Below are 20,001 nucleotides of genomic sequence, written 5' to 3'. Positions count from 1 at the left end.
CACAGGCTAACTGTATCCACACGAACAACCTAGGCATGTAGACACACACACACACACACACACACGAGGGGCATCAGACCTGGATTCAGTCCAAACCTCTGGTGATGATTGTACATGATGGCCGCTGTTTATCTACTGGCTAAGGTGATAATCTGCTCTCATGACTCCCCTGAGACTCCAAACCTTCTCTTGTGCATTAGAGTCATGGTTGGCCAGGGCCACAGGGGATAGTAGAAAACGGAGAGATTATTTGCTAAAGCACAGCCTTAGGTACCTTGGGATTTTCCCAGCGTTCAGGAGATCTGCAGCTCTCAATCTCTAGATGTAATTGTGTAAGGATCTGTAAGACCTGCATCCCAAGGAATCTTCTTGGCATATTCATTACAATGAGCACAAAAATTAAAGTGATCTACAGTGTTCTTAGGTGCCTTAGCTGCTGGGGAACATGAAACTAGTAACAGTTCAGTTGCTGGATGTGACAAAAGGCTGGGGAGTGGATGCAGTTTAATATAGGACTGGATGTTTGGTTCTTCACAGTTGGCATTAAATATGTGAAAATAAAAGCAACATATAAGCCGTGCCAGCTAGCACTGCGTAGGATAAACTGGCATCCAACACTGGAAACCTGACAGTGGAATGGTGGTAAAACCAGAGCTTTTGGAATAACATCTGCAGCTGCAGACAAGCTACATGGGTGAATGATTTTAGTTTGTCATCAGCATTCTACAAGCTTGCAACCGCGCCCAGGGGAGTACAGGTCAGCAATTATAATACATTTGTATCGTTGTTGTATTCATTCGATTGCACTGGGTTGTACAAAATATTGCATAATTGATGAATCATGATGCATATGGAATGAGCATATGGCATATATATATCTGGCATGTGCAGAACACATGTGCATGTGTTCTGTACAAATGACTTCAGAGAATGGGATTTATGAATTTGGACACCATCTCATTAAATGGTAAATTTGTATGATACAATAACTTTTTTCCGCCTCACTCGTCATAAGTGAGTATCTTAGTTTTTTTTTTGTTTGTTTCAGTGTGATTTACTTAGCATTTGTTTTGAATTATGCATCCCTCCTTGGAGTCCATCTGTTTATTTAACTCCCACACATAAACTCATCTCAGACACCGAGACCACAGGGAATTAAGAAAAAACAGGATGCAAACTGCCTGAAAACTCAATATTTATCTTACAAGATTACAGTATTGTAAATACACCTAGCACAGTTTTCAGAATTTACAGCATAGTCTGTTAAATGACACTGACCCTCAGACATGCAGGGGCTAAACTTTGAAGGTGTACCTAATATTTAGCTCCTCAACAAAGACAAAAGCTGATCTTAAAACAATAACAGAGACACAACATAAAACATAAAACAATATAAAAATCCAATATAAGCTTCAGAAGGCAGTATTGTCGCAGCATAATTGAACCGGATTGCATTGTGCACCCCCTAAGTGTCAAAAAAGGCAGAATGGAAAGCATTTAGCACTTAAGCATCTCTTGCCGCCTTGATGACAAAGCAGAACCTTGCTGCAGGGTGTACAGGCTGGTCTTAATGCTTGTAATGTTTGGAGATTTGTTTTCCTTTCTTTTCCCAATGAGAGGCTAATCGTCGATAATCACAACAAGCCTGCCTGAGGGCCTTCCTACAGTATCTCCCTCTTCTTCTAACTGTTCACTCTGTGCCACATGTTTCCCAATGAGATAACCATCTGTTCCACGGGCACGCACTACAGGACATATTCTGTAGGAAACCTAAACCTAAAGATAGTTTTGAAGGGCGAGCGTCTCTCCTTTAAACAAAATGTTGTTTTCCTAAAAGGAGAATTGTAACAGATAAAGCTGTGAAATGTTTTAACCAATTTGTCACACCAGTTAACCATAAAAATCTCTGTTCCATTAAGTTTTATTCCTTGTCCTTGTTTGTGTCTTGTGCTTTTTTGTGGGAGTTTTGCTCGACCAGTAGCTTTTAATTGGCTCATTTAAATTTTAATCTGGCTCCCGTGGCCCCACCCATCTCCAGGCCTTTGCTGTTTGAGAGAGCCCCCACATTAATTCTGCAATGCCACACCTACACACACACACATACACATAAATGATTCTGTGTGAGTTGACAGTCAGGCTGATGAGATAGAGCAGGGCTGTCATAACTCTTCCTCACTAGGACAACATGAACCTTGGCACACAGCTGAACCATGAACTTTTTCTAACAGTGACGGAATATCTGTGTGGTGTGCGTGTGTGTCCCAGTCACAGTAGTAGTAGTAGTCAACACCACGGTACACAAGGACTGAAAGTGAGGAGGCAGTTCCTGTCATCTAAATTGTCTATAAAAGAACAGCTGATAAATTGTGACTCAAGGTAAAATAATAAACTGATGATTGCTTCCTTCATATGTGAAATCTGAAGATGTACCAGCAAGCTAAATGAAAACAAGCCCATTATTACAATCACCTTGACAGCCTCAAACTCTATTTCCTCTCTGTTCTACTTCCAATTGAGGATGTGCTCTGTATTGTAGTTATGCTGACAGCTTTTTTCAGTCTCTATGTAGAAAATAATTGCATTGTTAAAGCTGTCCATTGAATTCTGTGCTGCCTCTTATAATTCAGCCTTTGCAGAACCTCCGTGCATGTATCTCATCACACAGCAATGCCACACAGTTTGGCTCACTGCCAGAGCCTACAGTAGCTCCCTCACAGCCCCCAACCTAACTTCCACACACATCAGCCTGCAATCAGAGCTTGGCCAAGCCACCCACTGTCTTGAATTACACAGCAATTCACTCTGATAAATACCTGCGCCTTAGTCATGCAGATCTCTTATGAAACCCATATGGTCTCCATACAGGGCTGGAAGTACAGTAGAGTAAAGATAACTATAGACAAACTTAAGCCTTCTGCTTCAGCCCAAGAGCTCCCTGTTTTCCGTTTGTCATTTTCACATCGTCATGGTGCCAGAAGAATAGTGTGTGTGTGTGTGTGTTGCACAGTCGCACGTGTTTGCTCAAGCATCCATGCCGTTTGTACACTCCATGGAAGGGGATCTGGTTTGGCTCCTTTCCAGCATTCCTGGGTGGAAACGTCATGCCCTCCATGCCCTGTCCTACTGTGAGGGATGGCGTGAAGAGGTGAAACTGGGTGAGACTGAGGCACAACGACAATGTAAAGAGATGATGGACCGAGAGTCCGACCTTACGGATGCAGCTGTCAAGGATTTGGAAAGTGAAGTTTTCTCCCCTCCAGCGCTGTAGAGCAGGATTAAGTCAGGACAGCACTTACTGTGGAGAGGCTTTTGCCTGAGAAATCTTTTCATGGGCAGAGAAGATACAGGGAGGGAATGATGATGGAAAGAAATTGATCTGAACAGACAGATATGGAGGGACAGCTGTTGGGTGCAAACGTCCGATGGAGGGAGAAAGAGAGAGATAGAGAGAGAGACAGAAGCAAAAAGAAGAAGGGGGAAGGTGTGCACAGTCATTTATATACACTAAATGGTGGTTTTTTGGATTACCCTCAGGGCTGTTCGACACAGCAGAGTCAGCAGTATGGCAACTGCAGAACATTTCTTGCACACCTATCTCACACACAGATACGCACATGCTGGCGAGACATGTATTTGAACCTCAAGGCTTAGCCAAGGAACGATCAATAGCCTGTCAGTTCCTTAAACGAAGGAGTGATACCTTCATTTTACCCGGATGTGCTCCGTTCCACGTCTTGTCATTTCAATTTCGCTGTCCACTAACCAAACTGCGTATGGAACAGAGATTAAGCATTGTAGTGTCTCAATTTATGCATTTGTGCAAGAAAAGCAGATTGAGTGTGGAATGGATGCAACGCTCTCTGCAGCGTGTTGTTCATAATCCTTACAGGGTGTTAAACGTTGGATGGCGTGATTCATGGAGGCACAGTAAAGCTCACAAAAAAGCCACAACAGCCTGCTTCACACTTATTTCAGCAAATGCGTCACAACTGGACTTTTGGCATCCCATCTGAAAGAATTACTGAAATCAATCCAATCAGGCGATTTTGCAGCACAGCCTGATATTGGTACAGTAACTTTTACCTCCAGACTTGACCGGCAGTGCTACATGTCATGAACACTTTTCTTCCTCGGCTAGAGTAAAGCCAGCCGTTCTCAGCTGACTTACTGTTGTGTGCCAGTGCTGGCTGACACTGCCTCATTCACAGCTGTGTGAGCTCTGTGTATGCCACAGCTGCAGGACTCTGCTCTCTCCCATGAGACAAATGATACCCCATTACCACACACAGTACAGCAGCAGCTTTTCAACGCCTCTCCCCCTGCTTTCTTATTAAAACAAGGTTGCCTGCTTTCATGATCCTTATTGCAAGGCCACATATTGTACTCAAAGTCTGTTTAAAAAAAAAAAACAACAAAAAACATGACAGTCTGAGTGCCTCAAGTCAAGTGTTCCTCTGAGTTTAAATCTCTTTTTCTCTTTTTTAGATTCTTGATTTGTCGCAGCCTCGAGAACAGAGGACTGTGTGTGTTGGAATGCCAAGGTCAGCTTTCTTCCCCCTGTCGGATCTTGAGGAATTGTGTTTGAATGCTAACATGCAAACACCCACAAAGCTGTGAGAAGGCTCTCAGTGTCCACAGTGTAAAACAGAATGTCATGTATGTCTCTCCAGATAACTAGCTATCATCATGGTTGCTGCAGGATCTCACGGGGGCACACATTGGAGCACATTCACTCATACACACATGCTCTACATGCTGCATACAGACACAAAGAGGGTAAAGGGCCACAGATGGTAAATATAGCTCATAGGACTGAGTGATCACATCTCAAGCCAAATTACGTTCTGTTTATTGCTATAGGACCATTACTAACTCAATAGGTTTATACCGCTACATCTCCACTGTACTATACAAAGCCTGATGACCAGAAACCAATATCTATCCTCTGAGCGTGACTTACTACGGAAATGTTGTTCCAGCATTCTTCTAAATGAATGCTGACAGCCATCTTGTTTTTTCCACGGCCACTGTTTAGAGTTGGCTGTCCAGTTGGCTGTCTACTGTCCCCCAGGGAACAGGAAGGAGGCAAGCTCGTAATGATGAGGAGTAATGATATAACATAATTATATTTGTCTTGTTACACAGTGTGTCAATGGAGTCCTAATTAATTCTGCCCGCTAATGGAAGGAACAAACTGTCTTGTTTTGCAGGCTGTGTCACTCTTTGGTTTGTTCTGCTTGCATTCTGTGCAGCGGTTGGCTCGTTCTCGCTCTATTGATCACTCTATTTTTCTCCTTTTTCCTCTTGTTATCTCTCTGTTTCCTTATTATGTATCAGTGCTTGCCTTCTGCCACACTCGCATGCAAACATTACATTCAGTCTCCTCTTGCTAGCCAATTCATTCTGTCATGTCCTTGTCTTTAAATCCTTTATGCGATAAATGTATTTGTAATGAAAAGAGCTTCTGAAAAGACAGGGGGGAAAAAAAACACCGTAAGGTAATTCTCACTTGCATAGTAAGGTTCACACTTGACTAGTTGGATACAGTGTGTGCGCTCATTGCTCCTGACCAATCATGCTCAGACATTGTGCTCAAACGGACAATGCCACGTCCCCCTCTCCTCTGTGTGCCGAACATTTGAGCTGTTATCAAATCTCAGGAAGCCAAACCTTCACACTGGAAATTGAAGATATATTGAACTACTATCACTATCCCTGTAGAGAACATGACATTGCCATACAGAAATCGCCCCTTAAGCACCGCTAAATGGTCATTGTCTTTAGGTAAGCTTATGCAACAGCTTCTACAACAGATAGAGGGAAACTTTAGCCACCATTCCTCACAATAAAATGGAAATGAAAGCAGTGGCTGTGCCCTCATAAGTCATCGCGCGGGGGGAAAAGTGACCCCTCTTGTATGAGATTGAGGCGCTAAATCAGCCTGCAGACACCTCCTGCTCCTCTCATCTGAAGGTGCTCCTGGAGAACCATCATTCATGCTAGAGCGCAAGTTCAGTGCTTTGATATTCTGTGTACCTTGCCTTGGCTGCACGGTTCTGTGTGTGCGTTATGCTCCTGTGTCTCTTGTATGCTGAGCGTGTTTGATCTCAGTTGTGTGCTTGACAAAGACCGCAATGAAAGATAAAGAAAGAGAATCGCATATGTGCCCTGCTACATGGGCGTGAAACGGAAAGGCACATTTACTTTCAAGACTTAACATTCACCTGGACATGTTGCCCCATGTTCATGTTGCGACCGGGCTTTCTGCTGCGGTGTGCAAGGTCAAACTCTGAGTGCTTTATTGTCTTGAATGAGGCTCAGACCAGCTGGCCTACCACTCTGTAAAATCACGGGGAGACAGCTTTAGTGTACTGCTGTGTAACCTGCTGTAAACACACTCTCCCTGAGGTTGTGCTGCTGATGCTCTTCAAATTTTAATAACAACTCCGGGTTGGTCGGATACAAGCCTATGTTTTTATATTCCTGTTTTTATTGTTTGAATAAGCTTGTTTCTCTGGGACATTATAATTCATGAGATTGAGTGAAGCTGAGGTAGAGAATACAAGCTTGTAGGAGACTGGACTGATTGAATAAATGAAGGGGTAAATAAATAAAAAAGAAATGAACAAAAGAACGTTACTCAAAACATAAGTCCTTTCCGACAGTATGACCAGAAAAGTGACTGACTGTTTGTTTTTGCAGACTTTTGACCTCCGCAACCTGAGGTGCAGACAGTCTCTCTTCTTATTTCTCGCCCGCCTAGGAAAGGTAAGATTTCTGCCTTCACCTGCTACATCCTTCCTCTATCTGCTATGACAATCTGTTAACATTGCATCAAAATGAAACTGAGGGCCTCTAATTCCCCAGGAGGATTTGAGAGCACCCCTACTCAAACATCTCCTGTGTATTGCTCTGTGTATTCAGCAAGCCTCCTCGGATGGAAAAGCACTTTAGCTCATTCTTTAATTTCAGCCCCGTATTGTTGCACCTGGGATTGCTCTGAGCGCAGAGTTGATTAGGATACAGATGTAGCAAGGTGGATAATCTTGTCCAGATTACAGAAGACCTTCATAGATGTGAGGGCTAATCCCGCTCCCTAAAAGTGTAGGGGCCACACTGATAACAACCCAGAACTCCCTGCTGCATGCTTCAAAGAGAAGCACGGCTTATAGGGACTAACTAAAATTAGCCGGGCAACAGATAACCTGTGCCTTGAGATCAAAGCGAGTCTGAACTGTCAGACTCTTCAACGGCGCCTGTGGTGGCAGAGCCTGTAGAAGGAGGAATGTAGAGCGGAGAGAGACAGAGAGATGGGGAGAGAGTGAGGGAGGCTGCAATGCTATTCATGCAAGGGGATGAGTGTTCAAGAGGCCCCGTATTGAGGTGTAAAGTTCCACGGCAGGAGATTTTTCATGGGGTTTTGGTCTGAAAGGGTCAAGGTTTGGTGTGTTACACATCAAGCTCGCTCCCACAGTGCATCTCTTTCACCAAGAGATCTAAGCATCCCACAGTAGACTTTATATCAGCACGGTGTTTGATCACTGTGCAGTGTGTACATATATATGTGAGTGACAGATAACTCTTTTCCGTTGTAGTATTGCACCGTGAATTGTCCGTGTTTAAGTTGGTTTGGTCAAGTTTGCATATAGTGGCAGAAGGTAGACAGTTAAAGTGTTTATCCATTTCCTTTAGCTAACTATTTCAACTGTTCATCCTTTACAACCATTTTGAAACATGGGTGTTTTGCAGTGTCTTTAATTTCAGCCAATACTGTTACACCTGGGATTGCTCTGTGTGCAGAGTTGATGAGGATACAGGTTACTTGTAGCTAACTATTTCAACCTCTCTGCTTGCTTGCTAATTGGTTTTCACTCTCAATAGCAACATGTGGTGCTCAGGTGTTACAGCTAATTCAATATGTGGAAATATTTTTCATTAATCGAATGTTATTTCAGTTTTTGTACCCCCTGGGGTACAAGTAGCCCTGGTTGGAAAAAAGAAAAAGTAAAAGAAGCAATACCACACTGTAAAAGTATTGTTAAGGGTAAAAGTCCTGTATTCAAAATTGTACTTATACAAAAGTACAGTTATTAAGTTATTTTTACTATGAAGTATATTATTGGATGTAATTGTTGATGCACTGATATTCAAGCAACATTTTACAGTTGTAGCTGCATGAGTTTGGGTTGATATTTGTACTGTTTGGTAGTTCTATAACAATGTATCCTGTTTTACGTGTTGATCATGTGTTTTGTATGTGAAATCTGAAACTACAAAGTGATTAATATCTACAGCTGTCAGCTAAATTTAGTGTAGTAGAAGTCTAAAGTAGCATTCACTGGAAATACTCAAGTAAAGTACAAGTACCTCAGAATTGTACTTAAGTACAGTACTTGAGTAAATGTAATGTTGCATTGCACTTCTTCCAGGTCCCTGCTGCTCCATGCAGCCCAACTTCACTATCATTTTAATGGTTTTAAGTATCCTTAATTTCAATTAATCCTTTTTATAATTATGTATATTTCTCCTTGAAGGGTCAATATACTGTTAAAATGCCATCTTGTTATTGATTTCCATCTTTAATTAAACATATATTGGCAGCAGATTAGGCATCCATTTTGTAGCAGATCAAATACATCTTAATTGAATTAACATACTACATTGTTATTCTATAATGTGATAATGCCATATTGTTCCAAGCTAGAAATAATTCAGAGTAATTAATTTATGATCAGTTGTATTTAATTTAAGAGCTTCTTCCCATCTCTATTTGCATTTCAAAGCATATATAATATTCACATAGGAACACAAGATAAAGTAAAATCAGATGATAGCCTCAATGTCCTCCATGTTTGCAATGTTGTCTGCAGGGAAAATATTGTATTTCTAGCAGTCTGTTGTTTACAGTTCTGCTTTGGCTTTGACGTCTCCAGCATTACTGTGGCTTTTTTTTTTTTTTACATCTTTTTTGGACTGTCAGAGATAGAAACTATATCTACATATCTGGAACCAGCTGTATCTTTACTGCCTTGTTCTCACCATGGAAGGTGACCATGATCATTCAGGACAGCCTGGGGTAACAGCTCCTTTGGGCCTCTCGGACCACTAGTGGCCTTGCAGTACAGTTTCCGAGGTGATGTTGATTGACTGTGGGGGAGTATTGGGGTGTGTATGTGGATGTATGTGTGTGTGGGGTGTTATTGATATCCCTCCCCCATGTGCTTGGTGAAAGATACTGACTGATGCTCCTCTGCCAGTGAACCATTTACATATTTATTTCCCCGGCCAAACAGCACCACATGCACTGGTGGCCACCGGAGACTTTATATGCCTGTCTTTAATTGGCTATTGATTGACTCTGCTATGGCAGTGGGAGACAATAAATTACTGCCTGCTTGAGAGAGGGAGGTGGCAGACACGTTGAGTGCGGGGGTGGCAGTGTTATTCTGAGCGTCAAATATGTGATTGCATTATTTATATGTCTCTCATTCATTTTTATCTCTGTCAAGAGTAAACTGGAAGAAGATTATGTGGTTTTGGTCGTGTGTGTCCGTGTGTCCATGTGTCTGTGTATCTGTGTGTGTGTGTGTGTGCATGTGTGTATCTGTCCGCAGCTAATCGCTCATACATATATCAGCCTAATATTTTTCATGCACATTTATGACTGTATGCTCAATGACCTCTCATGGTTGTGGTGATTCACGATTTTTTAAAAACCTATTTTATAACGCCATTGACTGCTCTGTTTTATAACACCATTGACTGCTGACTCCTCACTCCTCTTAAGTGATCAACAACTGCTTCAGTTTGGAATCTTTCATTTCTTGCAATCAGCTAGGCTAAAAATAAGATTTACCTAGTCTCTTGCAGGCCACATTTTGACCTTTGACGTGGCTCAAAAACTGACGTTAGTTGAAAAGTTTGGTCTCATCTTGAACTGGAGCATCTGCAGATTAATTTCATACCTTATATGTTATGACCCACTAAAGTTAGGCATGATACAAGATGAATGAATCCCTGTGTCTAGTTATCTTCGCCGCCATCTTGACTGCAAGGAGACACACCTGGTGCACTGTTCTTGTTATTTATGTAGCAAGGATCAGTGACGCAATACGAGATGGAATGATGGCAATACAGGCTCTCTTGTGGACACTGTTTATTTGCATAGGTCAATGCACATTGGTTCTATTTGGAAAGATGGTGTGAGCGTACAGAGGCATTGTATATTTGGAAAGGATGCGCATTTGACATGAAATTGAAATCACTCCACAATAGTCCTCATTGTCATAATAAATAACGTGACATTCTGTATGTATATACAACTGTTATTATGTGTGCTTCCATGCACTGATTTATATTTGTACATGCTGGTGTGTATGAATTGCTTGTCTCATAACAATGCAATATGATGATCTACTACTGAATAAATATAAATGAAAAATAAAAACATAAATATGAAGTACCTTTTCTTTATGTTGCATTCAACAAATATCTCTCAGCATTTGCATTCCATTGCAGTTGTCTAATGAAGGTCTCTGCACAAGAGAATTTTATTGGGAGGGAGAGAGATTTCTAATTTCTCCAGCCAGGAGGGTAATTATGCTGCCTATTTGTGCCTGAGTGGAGCCTGATGTTGAGGAGCTCATCAAAGCCTTATTGCAAAAAAAAAAAAAAATCCATCTTAATCTTTCATTCACCCTAAGTATTGAGACCCAAAATTACATTCTCTTTTAACAAAGAAAGCTAACTCGTTATATTACAATGAAACATATCTAACCTTATGATTGTGTATACTTGAACAGGGTGAGTAAAATTGTTTACATGTTGTATGTTTTAGTGAGCAAATATGTATTTAAATCTTCATCTTGCACTGCACATTCTCAGCTAATGGAGCCACACCAAAGACACTATTAGCACCAGAGCTCAATGAGGTGTCACTCACAAATGACCACACACAAAGGCTCCCTCAGAGGTTAAACGGCCACCCTACCACACACCTCTTGATTGTTTCTTCAACCTGTTGCTTTGTTCAGTCAGTCAGTCAGTCAGTTCGTCCATCCAAACTGCTTAATTTAACCAGCCGACGGAGCCAAAGGAATCTGTGAGCAGAAACCACAGATGCGTCATCCTCCAATCGCACTGTTCCTCTAGGCTGGGAACTATCCTGGGAATGTCCCCTCCTGCTGTGTTGCACACATCCAGGTCCTGTTCCGGTAAATACCAGCCGGCTCAGATGGGCTTTGATGCTAGCCTTGCATGTGAATGCCTGTGTGCGTATGTATGTGTGCATGTGTTGTGTGTGAGTATGTGTGCATGTCTGTGTGAATGCTGACAAGCAGCCAGCTCGAGTATTGATCTGTAGCCATTCCGACTGGAGCCCAAAGGGCAGGCTGTATCATCTGTCAGTGTACTGAGAAGGGCATTACAGCCACACTGATCTTAGATCACAAATCCCACTCAGAGAAACAGAGAGGGGGAGAGAGGAGAAGAGTGAGGGATTCAGAGAGCAAGAACGATTGAAAGAAGCTGAAAGCACGGCATAAGTTTTGATAGATTCAGTGTGTCACTGTGTGTGTATGTGTGTGTTAACATGAGTGTGCCTGTGCTCTTCCTCTTGAGTGGTAAAGCTGCTCTCCATTCACTCCTCCACGGTCTTTGTTGATTGAGACAAACAGATCCTCTTTAGGACCTGTGGGTGAAGACAACACTCAGCGTTGACCTTTTCACCTCCACCATGACCACCAACACGCTTTAGCACCCCCACTCCACGCTCTCTCTGTCTCTGTCTCTTCCAGCAGCTCTCTCCACACCTCAGTGACAACACAATTACACACCACTCAGGCAGTATACAACACTGACACACATGGACCAAATTACATGCGCAGAAACAGCTGCATATACCCTCATATATTACACATGCACATAGCCTAAGGGACAAATAATAATACATAATCATCTGTGAATATATTGCGGCTCTGCTTATAATGACTGTAAAATGACTTCAAAGGTTACAATATCTCTTGCTAAGATAAGAATGTGAATTTATCTGATGTCAGTGGGTTTTTTTTTTCCTCCTTAAGACTTGAAGTTGCTCTGCTTTTTTTTTTATCTTTCTCTAAATTTATTTTTTTATGCTCTCTCAGTGTTATTGTCTTCATTCGCAAGCGTCTGGTATAAAATCTATGAATTGTAATCTTGACTGAGATTGGTTTTGATTTTAAGTTGTCTGAAAGGCAAGAAGCCTTGTGTTGTTTGTTCGAGATAGACACAGCTGATTGTATTGACGAAATCCAAGGTCGCCACAACTAGTCTTGCATGACTCCGCTCCGCCGTGCTCCTTCACAGTGATTATTCCATTACTCTAAATCTTCTAAATCTGTTCCCACCACACATTTAACACGCTGATGGGTCTCTGTGTGGCTTCAGTTTAAACGTTTCATGACATCAACCCTGCAGTGTGGGAGCCGCTGAGACTCATAAAGTAGGAGTGCCGATAATGGATAGACAAAGGCCCATTTGTATTTGTTTGTTTGTTACCTTTTTATCCCTGCTAATGGATAAATGGCCTGTCTGGGCACTGACATGTGCCTTTTGTGCTGGACTGGAAAGACTACTTGTTGATAAGATGTGAACCCTGTTTAATAAAGGAGGTATATTTGTACCTGATAGTCATGTCATTCCTACAGTACAAAAGTCTCTGCAGCAGCCAACAGCCAAAACATAACAGCCAAAATATTTTAGTTGGCAGGTTATTAACTCTACAAATTTTTACACTATTCGATTAGTTGCTCTGAGAAACAGACAGTTGTACTTAAATGAAGTAGCATGACGACATTTATCTTCTGTTCCAAGATGAAACTGTACCAAAATCAGTAACTTAAGTTTATCATTTTATGCCTATAAATTATTGGATGCCCAATCTGTACCACTATGATAATTTCAACAAAAATTGCTCATACGTTTAAATGTGGTGGTTTCAACCATTTGTGAGGTCCGACTTTTTAAATTATGTTTTTGGATAAAAATTCTGAAGATCAATTCCAAAATAAATTTGGAGTTTAAATATGATACAGAAATGAATTAAAACACTAAAACAAAATTCATGCAAAATTAATATTCTGGTCACCATATTATCATCATCATGGCTGCCAATTTACAGAAAAGGTTTTTTGATTTTATGATTTTTATTGGCATATTTTGGTGCAGCAACTTCCACATTACAGTTGCTAGGAAAATTCTCTCAGTTTAACAGCTGACTTGTTCTCTCTGCGGATCTCTGTCCTGATCATCTTGTCTTGCAGCTGACAGTGTGATATCACCAAGCAGCAACCTCCAGAGCTGAAAAATGAAGCCGGACGCGGAAGTGTCAAAAACTGCAGTTCCTTGAATGGCCACTTGAGGCTGGCTCCGCTTTGCTTTAGAAAGATGTTTTTTTAGCATCTAACTTCACGTCAAACTGTTCCCTCTTTATTTCTGTCACAGTACAGAGCTGCTCTGATGACACAACGTTGGCAGCTGGATTCATATTTTCTAATTGTTTTGGGTCATCTTCTAGTGGCGTTCCTAAACTTATTATGTCTGCTCATTACTGACAGCAGGACCTCTGCCATGTGAAAGTATTGTTTTTACTGTTTGGTAATTTCTTTGTGAATGAAACTTGCCCACAAACGGAGTGGAACACATGCAGAAGCCTTATGTGGACATTTTAGGGGCGTGAATTATGATAATGTTCAGATCTCAACGCGCGCCTACTCATGAACAGGTGGCATTTATCAGGCTGAAATGAAAGTTTTACAACATGTTCGGGCAGTTAAGAGAGTTTGTTTAATCTGACTTGGAACACTCACATGAGCAAAGCTCACAGAAAAAAGTAAGACAGGACAAAAATACAAAAATGTTCTTGCATGAGGCTCACTGTTTTCCATTTTTTATGTAGATGATTTATCTACTAGATTCCTGGTGATGGATGTAGCTTTATACTGTAACTCAATCAATTTTTGCAGTATAGTTTCCCCCTTAATAACACCCCATGTGATTATATATGTTTATTATATTTATATTATATTATAATCACATGCATATTGTATTTATATTTCTTTATTTCCACTTACTTCAATTTACATGCCATATCTGCTCAAGTAGTGGCAGCTTATAATTCATGCTCCCCACTGTTGAAGCTAATCATCTAATTAGCTAAAATGAAAAAGAAAAAAAAAAGTCTTGTATCTTTCTGCTAATAATCCTACCAGAGAGAGTCTCTGGATTTGTGAAGCAAACACTGATAACAAAAGGTTACTTCCTTTTGAGGTAGATAACACATTTTACACTCTGGCTTACCGAACCAAAAGCATCTCTTGCAGGTAGGTATCGACTGAAAACACAGCTCAGATGAATAAGAGCCTTTTGTAAGAGCTTCAGTAACCATTGAGGGATCAACAAAGATGATACGGATAATCTTGTTTGCCACAGAAACATATGAATATTGAAGCGCACAATATAACTTACAACATCATTTTTAAACCTCACCCAGTGGAACACAAGCTTCAGGTAAAGATACAGTACAATGTGGAGTAAAAGATTGGTATGACCCTTTGATCCCTCAGTGTACTTCACTTTAAAAATGTCAATTTTGACATATCATTTAGGTATTTGCTCATAAGAAAGTAAAAAAAATAGGCAACAGGGTAGATTAAAGACCTATATTTCAAACTCATCAAAAAATATCTTCATAAAGCACACCAGTCCATTAGCATCAAGAAAATGAAAGAAAATCCTTGACTTGGATTTGACATTAAGACCTACATTTTAATATGTATTCCAATTCTACAAAGAAAATAACATTTAAAGATTGAAACTATGCAGTGTTGTCATAGTCAGGGGACCGACAGATTGTAAATGTAATCTAATTAGACACAATTTGTCTAACATCAGCTCACACTACAAATGAAAGCACCATCAGCACTGAAAATACCTGAGACAAAGACCCTAAGGAAAAAGAAAAATTCCTCTGATCCTCCAAATGAAAACACCTCATTCCTTTTCCTTTGGACTAAGACCTGTTTGCTGCACTCACTGAATGTTTTCTCCCCCTTTGGTCCACTTGTGTCCTGCGCTCGATTCCCAGTGGAGATAATTTAGAAACAGTGGTTTCATACTTTAATGTTGAGCGCTAATCTACTCATGCATTCCTTTGTCCCATGTTTAAAGCGATTTTGTAAGCTCTGTAGGAGTTGTAGAGAGCGGTGAAGTCTTTTAGGCAGGCATGTGGTGTGGATGTCTATGTGTGTGTGTGATGTGTGTGTCCGTATGAGGTGGAGGGGGGATATGATTCTGCATGGTGTCTAAACAGATCTGCGTGTCGCCATGGTGAGGTGATAGGCTAGCCGCCATGGAGTCGCTGTGTGCTGTACTGTGGATTTGTGTGAGTGTGTGTGTGTGTATGTGTGTGTGTGTGTTTGTGTGGAGTAGAGCGGTGTTTAATGTGCAGGGCTGGAAGGGTGAGTAAGGATTAATGTGAGATTTCAACCCCCAATGATCCAGGGTATTTCTTCTGTAGAGGTGCCCTCTGTCAAGCCCTAATGATGTGTGTGTGTGTGTGTGTGTGTGTGTGTGTGTGTGTGTGTGTGTGTGTGCATATACATGCGCGTGCACGTGCATGTGTGTCTGAATGCCTTTCTGCTAGTATCTGAACATGTGAGAATTACAAACATGTCATCTTTTATCTATTCAGCTTAATTTACACTTTCCTTTAAAATTGATCCTTTACAATCTGATTCTACTGGTCTACATACTGTAAGTTGTGTAAGTATTGGCTTCAATATGTCTGCACCAAATACTCCATTTAAAATGTTCCAATTTACTGTCAGAATTATTGTACACTCGCCTTCACACTAATCCTGTGACAATAGAGACCATATTTTTATTTTAATCTTATTGCTGGCACAATCTTCCTTGTATCAATATTGTATATCTAAATGTAATATTCCATGTTGAATAATAACTGATATAATCTCTTTGATTCTTCTTTGAAATGTCATCTTGGAGAGGATGTTGACACTGTTGTGATTTGAGATGCTGAAATCTTTTAAACAAAGGATTATGTAGTGATATAGGTCTGTGCTTGCTTTAATCTCTCACTGGGTTGGATTTGTTTATGTATGTGTGTTGGGCTAAAAGTGGGGGGCTGGTAGATTTGAATCCCAGAGGCCTGCATACAGCCCATGTAGACAGACAGATGGGTTGTTCTTATGCTGTTGAATATTGCCACTAATGCCAAAGCTCAAAGGAGATCAGAGGCAACCTTTTCACCTCAGAAGCAAAGTCCATGACAAAAGGAGGCTGACCTGGTTGCTGTGTAAGTGTTACAATGTGTTCTTTATTTTTACAATCATGTTGGCAACTGACAAGTCAGCATATCTTGACCTGACCTTGAGCAGTAACTTCCTGGAGTAGCTGCTGGTTGCCTGGTAACCTCACAGGGATGAAGTCCCTGTTCCCGGCCAAGAGATAGTTCCAGGACATACATACTGTAACCGCCCTATAAACCAGATGTTCCTTTTTACAGCTCAGTTTTCATATAGATTAAACAAACAAGACATAACATGTTAATAAGTGAGCTTTAGAGGTGCTGGTAGACCAATTTCTTTGCCTTTGGACAAGGCCACGCTAGCTGTTTACAGTCTTTAATTCAGATTCACTGCACGTCCATCTCCCACCCCAACTTTCACACCCTTATTTTGCACCTCACTGGGCACAATACTTTGTGCATTGGCAGTGAACGCTGGCAATGGACATAAATAGCGAGTTGTGGAATCATCCAATATCTATGTAATTCCAAGGGACACTGGGCTTCACCTGCACTGCGCATAAAAATAACTGAGCATGTTTTTTTCATCTACTGTATATTTTCTTTTTTTTTTCATAAGAAATTCTACCTTGAAATATGTAAACTTATCTCCACATCGCCATCACAAGATGTTCAAGATTCAAGAGGGTGGCAGTAATGTGACATAGTTGTATCAGAACTGAGAGTTTCCTGTCTCTGTCCATCTGAAGCCAGATGTGGTTCATGCAATGAGACTCTCTGCCCAAGCCCCACCCCCATAGGTGTCTGTCAGACCCTCTCAGCACCTAAAGAGATTTAAACAGTCTGTTTATGAATAGAGAGATTATCCTTGGGGGTAGGGTTGACTGGTGTCCCCCATCCCTGCACATTGTAATATGTGCACGTATAAATGTTTTGTGCGTTATTTCTGTGTTGAGGGAGCAGCTGCCCCCATCAGGGAGGCGAGAGGGAGAGTGATGGGGATAAGGTACCAGAGGGCTTTGCTTGTCCCTTGTAAGGCTCCCATTGTCTGGAGATCATCTACTATCCCAGCCTTAAGAGGATTACCACATGTTATGACATTAAACTGGAAGCACAGTTATCATCTCCTTTTAATGACAAGCCGTCCGCCACATAAGCGGCCTACCAGCGGCGATGCTTTACTGAGCACATATATCACAAGTACGCTTCACCTGTGTCTGATATATAATATATGTAAACAGATTTCTGCGCTACGCTATCAGTGTCAGTCGTGTTTAGAAATCCTTACGTATGCATACATTCAAAAACAGGACTATTGAGTTATTTAGATGTATGATGTGCATCCACTGCTCCGTCTCTCCGGAACACATCAAGGTTCCTCCACCCCTCTCCCTCGCCTCCTGCACCTGGTGGAAGCATCACACATACAGACACATTTGTTTGTGTTCGCGTCCCCTCAGAGCTGATGGGGAAGGAAAGAAAGGGCAGAGATGAAAGAAGAATTGCAGGAATAAACGTGGGATGAGAAGTGAAAGAGAGGTAGGGAGGGGGGGGGGATCCAATTGGCAAGTTGCGGACCTCTTTTTTTAGTTTGGAGTGTGCTTGCTCCATATTGCCATGAGCTGCCACATAAATTGGAACTGAAACCCCAGCTGGCCATGAGAAATCCATTGTGATTTTTTTTTTGTTAGTCTCCAACCTTTTTCAAATCATGTATTCCTGTCTTCCTGGTAGACTTATTATTTTCTTCCTTCATATTACACCACTATAAAAAGTCCTCCTCCCCCTTCACCCTTTTTAAGAGACATGGGAATGTTTGGTTTGTAGCTTGCTAAACAATGATTAAAAAAAAAGCCCAGGTATTTCTGTAAATAATAGTTTAGCTTCTCCTTGGCAAATTTTGAGGCCGAGCACCTGGCATGCAGCACCCCCTAAAGTGTCCTCAGAATTTATCTGGTCCCACACCCAACAGTATTCATCACAATGTAAAACGCTGCGCCTCTGCAATACATCACAATCCGGTCACAGGGCCACCGTAAATCAAAAACTACAATGCCCTGGACGTCTGCATTAGACCCATAAACCACCTTTTTTTTCTATTCAGGCCCAGTGGACAGTGATCCTGTGTGTGTGTGAATGTGAATGTTTTTTTATGTGTGTGTAAAGCTGTAGGCAGTTGTGTGACACAAGGCGGAGACTGTCTGTGTCTGTGTCTGTCCCTTGTCTGACTGAGCAGTGATTTATGGCCCCTACCTGCTCTGTGACTTTGTTCCAGGCTCGGTGTGGTCTCTGCACTGCACCAGCAGACATCTTGATGAGAATCATGTTTCCTCAGCGTTCTAACAGGCCTCCCATCTACATGCACACAGTAACACCTGTGTTTATGGTGGTTTGTGCTGTATTTAAGCAGATGAAGCACGTGCACAGACGCGTGCAAAACGCATTTTGGATGCAGCGTAGGGGAAAAGTCTCAGCAGAGAGCCTGTGCTTTAGCATTTAAGAGAGAGGAGTGAGTGCGTTTAACTTTTAGATTGACTTAGCAGCTAGAGATCAGTGGTGAGACCCAGATGTGTCCAGCTGGTTTCCACATAGCTGCACGTCCTCGAGCACTTTGTTCTCGTCCCCTCTAGTCTCCTGCGCCGTTGAGATATCTTGAACTGAAACTGATGTTTTATGAATTGATGTTTTAACACAGCGAGTCCTTCACCTCCCAAGGAGAATGGAGGGTTATGCTGTTTAAAAAGCAACACGCATAAGTTCTCTTCAAAAAAATTATTATTCCCACCCTCTCAAAGTCATTTGTATGCTTGATGGGGGTTTGTTCTCTCTCAGGGGATTACAGAATAACTTCCACAACACTCCTGTGGCTGTCGTTAGCCTGCTGAATAGCTCCACAGAGGTACAAGCAGCTGAAAACCTGCAACAAACACGGGGTGCAACAGCTTTGGCAGTGGATTAAACACAAAGCCTTCGGCGTACAGAATAAAATGCTCTAAATTGATGTGGCATGTGCTGTTTAAATGGAGAATGCTGCTAATAGCTTTTCATTAACACAGGTCCATTGCCTGCATACTTGGTGATAGTTCGGTAGACCCCCATTAGACAGAAGGCAAATTTGTTCACTTTAAAGGCTGTAATATTGATACAAGGTAAGGGGGGTTTCATAGATATTTTATTTGTATTGCTTTAGGTGATTCCAAGTTAAAAATGATAGTGTTGTTTTCTCTAATGTTTTTAGACGGCTTTTATCTCCTCTTTGTTAGTTCGGAATCACAACAAAACATAGACTGAGTTTGAGAAAATATATTGTGGTCACATCAGCAGCAGTATGAGGAGAAGAATGAAAATCAGTATAGACAAAACAAAAAGGGGTGCAGTCAGGGAGGGCAGATAAAGTAAGAAAAGTAAGTTGAGAAAAGGTGTCTGGATCCTCTCTCTTTTTTTCCATTATGCTTGCTTGTACAATTGTTTCAATTTGTTTTCACCAAACTACCTTAACTGTGTAAACTTGTCATAATATGCTCATTTCAACATGTTTGTGAGATGGGATCATAATTGACATCCACTAATTGCTTGTTAAGGCTATTTGCGGGCAAGTTACGCAGGAGTAAAAAGAAGAATTTTACACCGCAGAGCCTCATGTCCTGCTGTCCGGAAATGAGCAGACAATCAGTAGTCATACTACAGCTCCCGAA

General features: G+C 41.4%; 1 protein-coding gene across 4 annotated transcripts in view; it reads left to right on the top strand.

Moving 5' to 3' along the window:
- The window catches only part of tspan9a (tetraspanin 9a), a 166,907-nt gene that overhangs the window by 41,712 nt on the left and 105,194 nt on the right, over positions 1-20,001 (top strand). For 3 of the 4 annotated variants that reach the window (XM_042412471.1, XM_042412470.1, XM_042412468.1), the window contains one exon: positions 6,703-6,768. The gene's annotated coding sequence lies outside the window, so the exon portion shown is untranslated. Of the gene's footprint in view, positions 1-4,485; positions 4,542-6,702; positions 6,769-20,001 lie in introns of all 4 variants that reach the window. The other variant, XM_042412469.1, reaches the window with a different exon arrangement.

Source organism: Thunnus maccoyii, chromosome 5, assembly GCF_910596095.1.
Source record: "Thunnus maccoyii chromosome 5, fThuMac1.1, whole genome shotgun sequence".
NCBI classification, from domain to species: Eukaryota; Metazoa; Chordata; class Actinopteri; order Scombriformes; family Scombridae; genus Thunnus; species Thunnus maccoyii.
The sequence above is the reverse complement of the archived record's forward strand: the minus strand, read 5'-3'. Positions and strand labels throughout refer to the sequence as shown.